The 11839-nt window shown below is 30.7% G+C and overlaps 1 non-coding gene across 1 annotated transcript; it reads left to right on the top strand.

Moving 5' to 3' along the window:
* Positions 1–7840: 7840 nt before the first annotated feature.
* On the top strand, positions 7841–7924 carry TRNAL-UAA (transfer RNA leucine (anticodon UAA)). Its single transcript has one exon. It is a non-coding gene; the product is annotated as a tRNA-Leu (tRNA).
* Positions 7925–11839: the final 3915 nt, after the last annotated feature.

The following is an 11839-nucleotide window of genomic DNA, read 5'->3' as shown; positions in this document are numbered from 1 at the left end:
ATGAATGTGCATCAGGAAAATGGGTAGTGTTTATGGGTTTACGCCACCAATAAATTATTATTAATTATTTATATATAAATAATTAATAATTTTATTTTAATTTGCAATAATATTTATGTTTGTTATTGTTAAATTAAAATTAATGAGGATGCTATATAAAGTTTATAGCAATTAAATGTATATTTATTTATTTATTTGAAATCAAGTATGATAAATTTTGTTAGTCACCAAAGTGGCCAAAATTTTAAAGTTTTTGTGATTTCAAATTATTAATGTTTTATTCTAATTACCCATAGTATGGATGCTAAATTATGAATAATTAAATTTATGGGTTAATTGAAATTAATTAATTATAAGACATTTAAGGTTCGCCCAAAGGTTGATTAATTTTTCTCATAATTAATGAATATGATTGTAGATAATTTTGTATGTGTCACTAGTTTTATTTATATACCCAAAGGTAGTAGGTGATTCTAGTTGATGCATATTATAATATGATTAGCATCATTATGTTTATGTTTGTATATTATTGGATCTCCCAAAGGAGAACATTAGTATGCATAGAATGATTGTTTATATCTGAATCTGTTTTTACGTTTAGTTTTATGACTCAAAGCATTGATGTTAGGCATGTGTTAATTGCAGTCTCTATTCCGGTATCTTTACACTCGCATGCTTCGTTTGTTCTAGTCTTTAATGGGTTGAATTTTCCTGACTGGAGTGAGCAAGTCCAATTTCACTTAGGTGTGTTGGATCTTGATCTAGCTTTTCAAGTTGAAAAGCCGACTGCTATCACGGATGCTAGTAGCAATGAAGAGAAAGCCCATTACAAAGCTTGGGCAAGATCAAACAGACTTAGCTTAATGTTTATGAGAATGAGCATAGCAAACAATATAAAGTCAGCTCTTCCCAAAACTGATGACGCAAAAGAATTTATGAAATTTGTGGAAGAGCGCTCCCAAACTGCTGATAAGTCTCTCGCTGGGACACTGATGAGTACGTTAACCACTATGAAGTTTGACGGTTCACGTACTATGCATGAGCATGTGATCGAGATGACAAATATCGCAGCAAGACTTAAGTCTTTAGGAATGGCAGTGGATGAAGGTTTTCTTGTGTAGTTTATTCTGAACTCATTACCGTATGAGTATGGTCTGTTCCAAATGAACTACAACACCATGAAAGACAAGTGGAATGTGCATGAATTGCACAGTATGCTAGTTCAGAAGGAGACCCGACTGAAGAACTTAGGAAGTCACTCTATTCAATATGTGAAGAATTAAGGAGCTGTTGGAAAGAAAGTTGCTAAGAAACATGGAAAGGGTAAAGGACCACTAAAGATTGACGAGTCCTCAACCAAAATCCAGAAAAAAAATGACAAATGTCATTTCTGTGGGAAGTCTGGACATTTCCAGAAGGACTGCATAAAGCGTAAGGCTTGGTTCGAAAAGAAAGGTGAGCATAATACTTACGTATGTTTTGAATCAAACTTAACTGAAGTTCCCCATAATACGTGGTGGATTGATTCTGGATGTACGACTCATGTTTCTAATGTGATGTAGGAATTTCTTACAACCCGAACCATAAACCCAAATGAGAAGTTTGTCTTCATGGGCAATAAAGATAAAGTTCCAGTGGAAGCGGTCGGGACTTATCGTCTAATCCTCGACACTAGATATCACTTAGACCTTATGGATACTTTTTATGTACCTAGTATCACTAGGAATTTAATTTCTTTGTCTAAGCTTGATGTTGCTGGATACTCTTTCAAGTTTGGGAATGGTTGTTTCAGTTTGTTTAAGCGTACTTTTATGATTGGATCTGGTACACTTTATGATGGTTTATATAAATTGAATTTGGATAATTTATATACTGAAACTCTTATGACTTTGCATCACAATGTTGGCACTAAACGTAGTTTAGTGGATGAACAATCTGCTTACTTGTGGCATAAACGTTTGGGACATATTTCCAAAGAAATAATGCAAAGATTAGTAAAGAATGAAATCCTTCCTGATTTAGATTTTACTGATCTGAATGTGTGTGTGGATTGTATTAAAGGCAAACAAACTAAACACACAAAGAAAGGAGCCACGAGAAGCACTCAGCTTCTTGAAATCATACACACCAATATATGTGGTCCGTTTGATGTAAATTCTTTCAATAAAGAGAAGTACTTCATCACCTTTATTGATGATTTTTCGCGTTACGGACATGTCTATCTACTGCATGAGAAATCTCAGTCAGTAAATGCCTTTGAAGTTTATATAAATGAAGTGGAAAGGCAATTAGACAGAAAGGTGAAAATCGTAAGGTCTGATAGAGGTGGTGAGTATTATGAAAGATATGATGAAAGTGGACAACACCCTGGTCCGTTCGCTAAGTTCCTTGAGAAACGTGGTATTTGTGCTCAATACTCAATGTTAGGCACACCACAACAAAATGGTCTATCAAAAAGGCGTAATCGAACCTTAATGGATATGGTTAGGAGTATGTTAAGTAATTCATGTTTACCTGTATCATTGTGGATGTATGCTTTAAAGACTGCCATGTATTTGTTGAACAGGGTTCCTAGTAAAGCTGTTCAAAAGACTCCTTTTGAGTTATGGACGAATAGGAAACCCAGTTTGAGATACCTGCATGTTTGGGGTTGTCAGGCAGAAGTAAGAATATACAATCCGCAAGAAAAGAAACTGGATGAAAGAACAATCAATGGATTTTTCATTGGTTATCCAGAAAAATCAAAAGGGTATATGTTTTACTGTCCTACCCATAGTACAAGAATCGTTGAAACTGGAAATGCTCGGTTCATTGAAAATGGTGAAACCAGTGGGAGTGAAACTTCACGAAATGTGGAGATTAAGGAAGTTAGAGTACAAGTTCCTATAACTAGTACTTCTCCATCAAGAGTTGTTCCACATGTTGTAGAAACTCACAACAATCAAGAACAACAACAAATTAATGATCCCGAGGTTGACAATGAACCAATAGTAGAACAACCACAAGAAATAGTATTAAGAAGATTTCACAGAGATAGAAAGTCTGATATTTCGAATGACTATGTGGTTTATCTACAAGAGTCAGAAAATGACTTAAGTATTGATAATGATCCAATTTCTTTTTCAGAAGCCATTAATGGTGATAATTCCGATAAGTGGTTAGATGCCATGAAAGATGAGCTTAAATCAATGGCATATAATGACGTATAGGACATTGTGGAATTGCCAGAAGGATGCAAGAAAGTTGGGTGTAAATGGGTCTTTAAGACTAAGCGTGACTCTCAAGGCAATATTGAACGTTACAAGGCCCGTCTTGTTGCCAAAAGTTTTACTCAGAAGGATGACATTGACTATAAGGAAACATTTTCGCCTGTTTCTAAGAAAGATTCTTTTAGAATTATCATGGCATTAGTAGCTCATTATGATCTTGAGTTGCATCAAATGGATGTTAAAACTGCTTTTCTGAATGGGGATTTAGAAGAGGATGTCTATATGGACCAACCGGTGGGGTTCACTGAAGAAGGAAAGGAGCACATGGTGTGTAAACTTAAGAGATCGATATATGGACTTAAACAAGATTCTCGACAATGGTATCTTAAGTTCAATGATACTATTGTGTCCTTTGGATTTAAGGAAAACACTGTTGATCGGTGTATATATCTGAAGGTCAGTGGGAGTAAGTTTATATTTTTTATTTTATATGTTGATGATATCTTGCTTGCGACTAATGATCTTGGTCTATTAATTGAGACTAAGAGGTTTCTCTCTAATAACTTTGAGATGAAAGATATGGGTGAGGCATACTATGTGATAGGAGTAGAAATATTCCGTGACAGATCACAAGGACTGTTAGGTTTGTCTCAGAATGCATATATGTTTGTAAAATGACATTATGTTTGAACCCATTATGGACTTCTCGTTTTTAAGGTCATATTAAGGAGAAAGGGATGATATAGTAGTACATGGAAGGAATCATGTCGATCAAATGATGTGTGACCGCCATGAATCTTATTATTTCTGTATCTTTAATTATGAATAATGATGGAACCAATTTATGCAAGGTCTTTTATTGCGCATTATGTTTATGTATTAAATCACATAATGTTATAACATCATATGAGTCAAGTGGGAGAATGTTAGAATTAATTGATGAATTAATTCTATTAGTGACTCATTTGAAATATTATGATGGACCCAATTATGATTTAATAAAATATAAAGATTTATTGGTTATTATTATGGGAAGTAATAATAAAATAAAGATAAAGATAAAGATAAAATAAAAACCAACTTGATGGCGTTGGTTTATAAAAGGAATTGGGGTTCTGTCTATGGCCATAAGGTTCTTTTCACAGTAACCCATCAAGAATGTGTGAGAAGAGAAAGAAAGGCATAGAGATAGATTGGAAAACGGTGATTGAAGAGCACACAAGATTACAAATTTGAAGAACGCATATTCATAGGATCTCCCATGGATCAAGGTTAGTGCTCTATTATGTTTTATCGAGTGAGAATCATAACTCTTAAAGATCCTTAATTAATTTTACATATTTTAGTTAAAGTATTAGATGATAGGTTGTTTTTCTTCAGAATGACCGACTATAATAATAGACAACAAATATTTAACATAAAAAAAAAAACTAAAAATCACTTTACTTAAATTTGAATGAACTATCTATTTTATAATTCAAAAGATGGAAGTTTAATATAATAGAACTTGGAGTTCAAGTTTTTGATTTAAGATATGAGAAGTAATTTCAAATATTTAGCCTAAAAAAATTTTAAAAATCACTTTATGTAAAATTTAAAAATCACTTTAAAAAAAAGTTGAAAGTCTAATTTAATAGAACTTCAAATACCATTTTCCATTTAAAAAATAATATTAATTTTCAACACATTAATTTAAATAAGTTATTGTCATTTTTAAATTAATTAGTTGAAATAATTTTTTTAAATTAATATTGAATTACAATTACGTTTCTCGAAAATAAGATATGGAGATTTTAGTGTTACAAAGCACTCCTAGATAGAAAATGACTTCATTTATACATATAAAACTTCTTTCTATAGCTAGAGGGGTGGATAAAGTGTATAGTTTCACTGTTTAAATTTCAAAAGTATCGAGTAAAGTTCTTTTGCTTCTAGGAATAATTATGTAAAATGTTTGGAAGTTACATGTATTTTTTTAGAAGGCACGTAACTTTTTAGGTTAGATAAGTGTTTGTTAAATGATTTTATGCTTTCCATAATTTCAATTATTTTTATATAGACTTCAATACTAATTTGTTATTTATTTTTGTTAAGTTTGTTTAATTTAATACTAATTTTTCTTTCTTATTTAATTAAGTACTAATTTTTATCAATTTTTGTCAATTCAATTTTTTTGTAATGTCAATTAAATAGTTAACAACATAGTGACAGGGTGGAACAGTTCGTTTGATGTGACACCAGACGTGGCTTAACATGTCTAGTCTATCTTTCTCATCGTTCTCCATGGCCTCCAACATTCATCATTAATCACCCATCCCTACATACCTTCATTCCAAACATAACACTATCACAAATCATCTCCTCCCTTCTAAATTCAAGAAACCCCAATCACATACCTCCATTTGAAATTCAAGAAACCCCAATCACCAACCAATGATCTCATGCAACTTCCACCTAGCCTCCTCCTCACCTTATCGCTCAAATCTTTTGTTTGCCCCGCCATCACCGTTAGAGACGTTGCCAACGAATGTCAATGCCACCATATTCTCCCCCTTCACAAGTAGACACAATTGCTTCCTGAACCCACAACCTCCATCACCTCCTATTATTACTAGAGTAGCCATCGGCGACAACCAATTGTGTGCATCTTCTCCTCTCATTCTTATTCCTGCACAAGAGCTCCTTTGCACTTTTTGAGAATCGAGCTCGTCTCCACAGCACCTCTAGCGGTCAGACAAAACTCACCATTCAGAGTTGATGCTTCGACCATGCCGAGGTTGTCATTTGCCACAGCCGGTGCTTCATTGGAATGTTGTTCTTGTTCTAGCTTTGCCCTTTGATTTCTGATGATGCTGTGTTTGATTGGATATAAGGTGAATGAGATGAGGGAATGTGTAGTTACATGCTCTGTAGTTAGGCTATGGGGATGAGGAGAGATAGAAAAAGGGAGTTTAATCTACTTGTTTTGAGATAGGAGTAAAGGGGGTTTTGTTAAAGGAGAAAAGGAAGTTGTTTGTGTGTGATTATGTGTTGGTCGATTCTGAATTGGAAATTGATTAAGGAAGAAGATGAAGTTGATTGCGGTTGAGAGTAGTGTGTTGATTTTATGGAAAGGAAGATAATGTAGAGAAAGTTTATGTGTGTTTTGTGTTGATGATGGATGGTTTAGTGTTGAGAAAAGATGAATATGTAAAGATGGTTATTTTTGTTTGAAGGAAGAAAATTGAGTGTGAAGTTGGATCACTGGAGAACATGAAGTGTGTTTTATGAAAATGAGAAGGAAGACACATGTCAGTGATAAAACAGAATATGTCAGAGGCCACCTCAAACGAAGTGTTCCACCCTCCTTTGATGTTAACTATTTAAACGGCAAAATAGAACTAAATTGACAAAACTTGACAAAAATTGAAACTTGATTAAATAAGAAAAAAATAGTACTAAATTGAACAAATTCATCAAAAATAGATACTAATTTACTATTAAGGTCTTTCTATAAATAATGTTCTTGTTAAAACTCGAGATACTAAGATTAGGGATGTCAACGGGGCGGATAGGGTACGGGTAGTAGTTCCCATGTACCCTACCCGCTGAAAAAATATTTGTCTCGTACCCGTACTCATATCCGTGTGGATATCCATTATGCGAGTACCCACATATTTTTTTAATATCCGCGAATATCGACGAGTACCTGCGGATATTTACAAAAAAAATTAATATTTAATAACATATTTTAACCATAAATTCAAATAAAAATACAATGCATAACATTTATAAATTTCAAACATAGTGCAAACAAGTCATTTAAATACAAAGAAATGAAACTTTTTTAAAACTAATTGATAAAAAATAACTCATTCAAAATCAATGTATTAATGTTTTAATCATTTTTTAAAATTTTTTTAATTTAAATTAGAATATAGCAGGTACTAGTATCTGTGGGTAGAGATACTATGATACTCGTACCTGTCCTGTTAACATGCGGGTATAAAAGATACTCGTACCCATCACCTGTGGATATCCATTTACAATATTCATTTCCTACCCGTTGCGAATTTTATTCACAAATACCTGCGGGTACGAATTTTTTTTACATCTCTAACTAAGATTGTTAAAAGTTATATCCCTTTAGTTATAATCAACCTCATCAAAAATTGGTTAATCAAGTTGCGTCGTCCATAAATAATTAATCATATACATAAAAATTATAATATATTAAACCAAATACAATTCTAACATCCAACATAATAACATAAAATTATTGTCACAAATGGTTGACAAAACTATGGCAACAATTTAATTATTGTCATATGATATTACTAATAACGTATTTATATATTTATAATTTATAGTGATGAATATTTATATTTCTTTAACTTTATTTTAATGACTAAAATAATAAATGGTAAACATAAATCTAATTTCCTAAATTTTCAAGTCATCTAATTTATTTTATATGAATTATTTTAAAACTTTAAAATCGATTAAGAATTTATGCTATGTTATAAATTCTAAAACTATAATTAAATTAAATTAAGTAGGCGATTTTAAAATAGCATATCATATCCATAATTTTTTGTATTTGAATACCATCAAATCATGTTCATTTTAGGGTTAGCAAATTTATGTCTAGTGTCAGGATGGCCGAGTGGTCTAAGGTGCCAAACTTAAGTTTTAGTCCTCGAAAGAGGGTGTGGGTTCAAATCCCATTTTTGACATTTTTGTCATTAATTGTTTTCATTTTATATTTTTTTAATTTATTAAATATTATTTACTTAAAACTCTTCTTTATATTTTAATACAGTTAACTAATTTTCTGAGGCAAACACCAAGGACATTCCCTGGTAGTCCAACCTCAGGACACATATGAGAAAAAATGAAAAAAATTAAATTTATATTTTGGATAACTTGTACTACTGTACTCTCTCGTAAATTAAATTTATTTTAAGCCTACCATGAGTTCATTAACAAACCAAATTTGAAATGAATAAATTCAATCTTTTACCAACTCATATCCGAACTATATAAGAATATGCAGTTATAATATAATATCTAATTAAATATAATAGAATCCAAACTACATGAATTATATCAATATAATTTGGATATTTTCTTTATATATATATATATATATATATATATATATATATATATATATAATTTTAATTGATTAAATAATAAATAATCAGCAAAATAATATTAATTATTTATTTATTTTGAACACCTCTTATACACTTAGTCTAGAATTAAAAAGGTTTACAAAAAAACATTTTTATGGAGTATTCATTCAATTCTCATACTCACTCTTACATTATAGAGTTTTTTTATATGATTATACTGACTTAAGCGTTTTCGTCGATCTTCACCAGTAACACGACGATAAACTCTTATAATTAGGTGTAGTTCGACTTCGTTAGAATCTCTTTTTCACCTTGGGAGATTTATACTCTTTTTCAATAAACGCATTTGGTATTCAATGTGGGAGAGGCAAATTTTTTTCTCTCATGATCCTTACCAAAAGTAGAATTGTCATGTCGTTATCGACAGTTCTTGAGATGAATTCATCACACAATGGAACCTTGACAACTCATATTGATGTCATTCTTTAGAAAAAATGAAGAAAATCACCAAAATGTATAATAAAATTGATAAAGATTTGGAGCTTTAAGAGAATAAATATAGAGTCAAATTGATTCAATATTGGAACGAATTAAGTTAATATCAAAACAAGTTGCGGACTTTCCTATAACAATTGGTAGTATTCAACCAAAAGAAGACTACTCATTGTCTGAACAAGACAACCAAGGTTGAACCCCTCATGATAAACAAATTGTTGAATCTCATACAATCCATAGATCGAAACCAGTACTCCAATCCAATCCATCTTGTTTGTGTTAAGGCTACAGTGTTATACATGTGGGCAAGTTTGGCATGGCCTAAAATAAAAAATGTTGTAGTGTAAATGAAGACAACCATAGTAAAAATAATTGTTGGGTATGACTCTATGTACAGAACTTAGTGATACATGTTTAACTTATGATTTATTAGGCTTAATTGGTCTTTTGGTCCTCATATTTCTCTATGTGATCCAATTCGGTCCTCTATTTTTTTTTTGGGTTCAATTAAGTCCTTGTAGTTGTAAAAATGATCCAATTAAGTCTTTTTCGCTTAGATTGACGTTAACAACATGTTCGTACAAGTTATGTGTCAGTTCATAGTAATTTCACGTGTTAATATTAGTGTGAGTGTCACATATTAGTGTGAGTACCATGTGTTAGCGTCATTGTCACATGAGAATATCTTGTATTCAATTTAGTCATTGCATATAAAATGTTGACTCAATTGAATCCTTATAGTTTAAAATTTTGACTTAATTGAGTTCCAATTTTATTTTTCAATTTAAATTAAAAAATACATATTTTAAAAAATGAAAATGTAAAATAACATTTGTAGGTTTTAAATTTTAATATTTTTAATATGTGAAGTGTCACTTTAAATTTACATTTTTAATATTTTATTGGAGTGATTTTAATAGGGATTTTTTATTGAAATTTAAAATGTAAAAAATATAATTAATTTGAATATTTAGATGGAGTGATTTGATGTATAAATTTTGAAAAAATATTTTCACATGTATATATAAGTTGCTATTAAGCTTAATTATTGATTTGGTCTCACTTTGGAAAGAGACAAAGATTCTACATTTAAAAATAAAAAAGATTGGGACTCAATTGAGTCAAAATTTCAAACACAGAGACTATATTATACTCAACAAATTTCTAAATATGTTCAACCCACTCTTAATAAGTTATGCTATCTTATTAATTCTAAAATTTTAGAATTAAATTAGAACAATTAATCGAGTGACTAATAAATAATGTAAATTAAACAAGCGAATTTACTAGCAAATTATATCCATAATTTTTGTATGTTGGATGACTTATTTTAAAACTTTAAAACCCAATTAATAAGTTATGTTATCTTATTAATTCTAAAACTTTAGAATTAAATTAGAATAATTAATCGAGTGATTAATAAACAATGTAAATTAAACAAGCAATTTTTCTAGCAAATCATATCCATAAATTTTTTATTTGAATGCTATCAAACCATATTCCCTTTAGGGTTAAGGGTTTAACTATGTGTACTTTCTTATATAGCTTTAGTAAATATATAAATATAGGAAAATGATATAGTAATATCCATTTTTTGACAACTTCTCTCACAACGTGACATGTCATATGTTTTTCAATTTTTTTTCAATTTTCACGTTGGTTTTTTTAGAAGAAAGCAAGAGGAGAAAAAGTAAAAAACCAGAGTGGAAATTGGAGGAGAAAAATATAGAAAGTGGAAGTGAAAATGGTTGAACTAAAAAGCATCTTTTTAGCCATCTTCAACCATTGATGTTCGTCTTCAACTGCCATTCTTCATCTTCAACCCTTATTTTTCTAAAAACCCATCTTCTTCTTCGTCGCAATATTGTGGGTTTACCCATTGGACGAAAGCTTCGATGGTTTGACGTTCGTATCCATTGGGATGGAAAGGAGGGATTTTTATTGTTGTTTGTAGTGTTGTCATCATTGTAGTGGTGTAAATTTGTGGGTTTCGTCTTTATGGTAAAATCTAATCAGGGCCGCTTCTTCGAAAGGTGTGTGGTGGTAAGTTCTATTTATTTTACCGTATTGCTTGTGATTATTTTTTGTGTAAAAACCAAGAACGATGTAAAAAGGAATTTACATATATATGTATATATATATGTATATATATGTATATATATGTATATACATATATAAGCATATGCATATATATGTATATGCATATATGTATATATACATATATATGCATATACATATATATGCATATGCTTATATATGTATATGCATATATGTATATATACATATATATGCATATACATATATATATGCATATGCTTATATATGTATATGCTTATATATGTATATCATATACATATATATGTATATATACATATATATGTGTATATATATATATATACATATATACATATATATATATATATACATATATATATATATATATATATATATATATATATATATATATATATATATATATATATATATATGACACAATCACACCAATAGAATAAAACATATATACAACACATTTATATATATATATATATATATATATATATATATATATATATATATATATATATATATATATATATATATATGACACAATCACAACAAAGGAATTTTATCCTTTGATTTCATACCACATGGCCACAACCATGTTAATCGTGTTCTACAACTTCTAGTGAATGCCTCAAGATGTCTTACTGCCATATCTATCGGCAACAACCGATAGAGCACGTGCCGAAAACCATGTTACGTATCACACACCGTAACGTCAGGTGAAGTTTCCAATAGGAATATAGTTCGTAATGTCCCAAGACTACCAAACTCGTCAGCTAAATACTGAGGAGGGCAATCTATCTGGACCCATCCGTGCAGGCCACAATCAGCACACTCACACCGGTAACACTCGCCAATCCGAGCCAACACTCAAGAGTTCCTCGCGTTCATTCGCCATCCCGAGCCATAACTCAAGAGATGTTATTCCGAGCCAGAACTCAAGGAGTACCACGT

Source organism: Vigna unguiculata, chromosome 10, assembly GCF_037176805.1.
Source record: "Vigna unguiculata cultivar grain cowpea cultivar isolate G323 ecotype 2 chromosome 10, ASM3717680v1, whole genome shotgun sequence".
NCBI classification, from domain to species: domain Eukaryota; kingdom Viridiplantae; phylum Streptophyta; class Magnoliopsida; order Fabales; family Fabaceae; genus Vigna; species Vigna unguiculata.
Note: the sequence above shows the minus strand (reverse complement) of the source record. Positions and strands in the feature narration are given on the sequence as shown.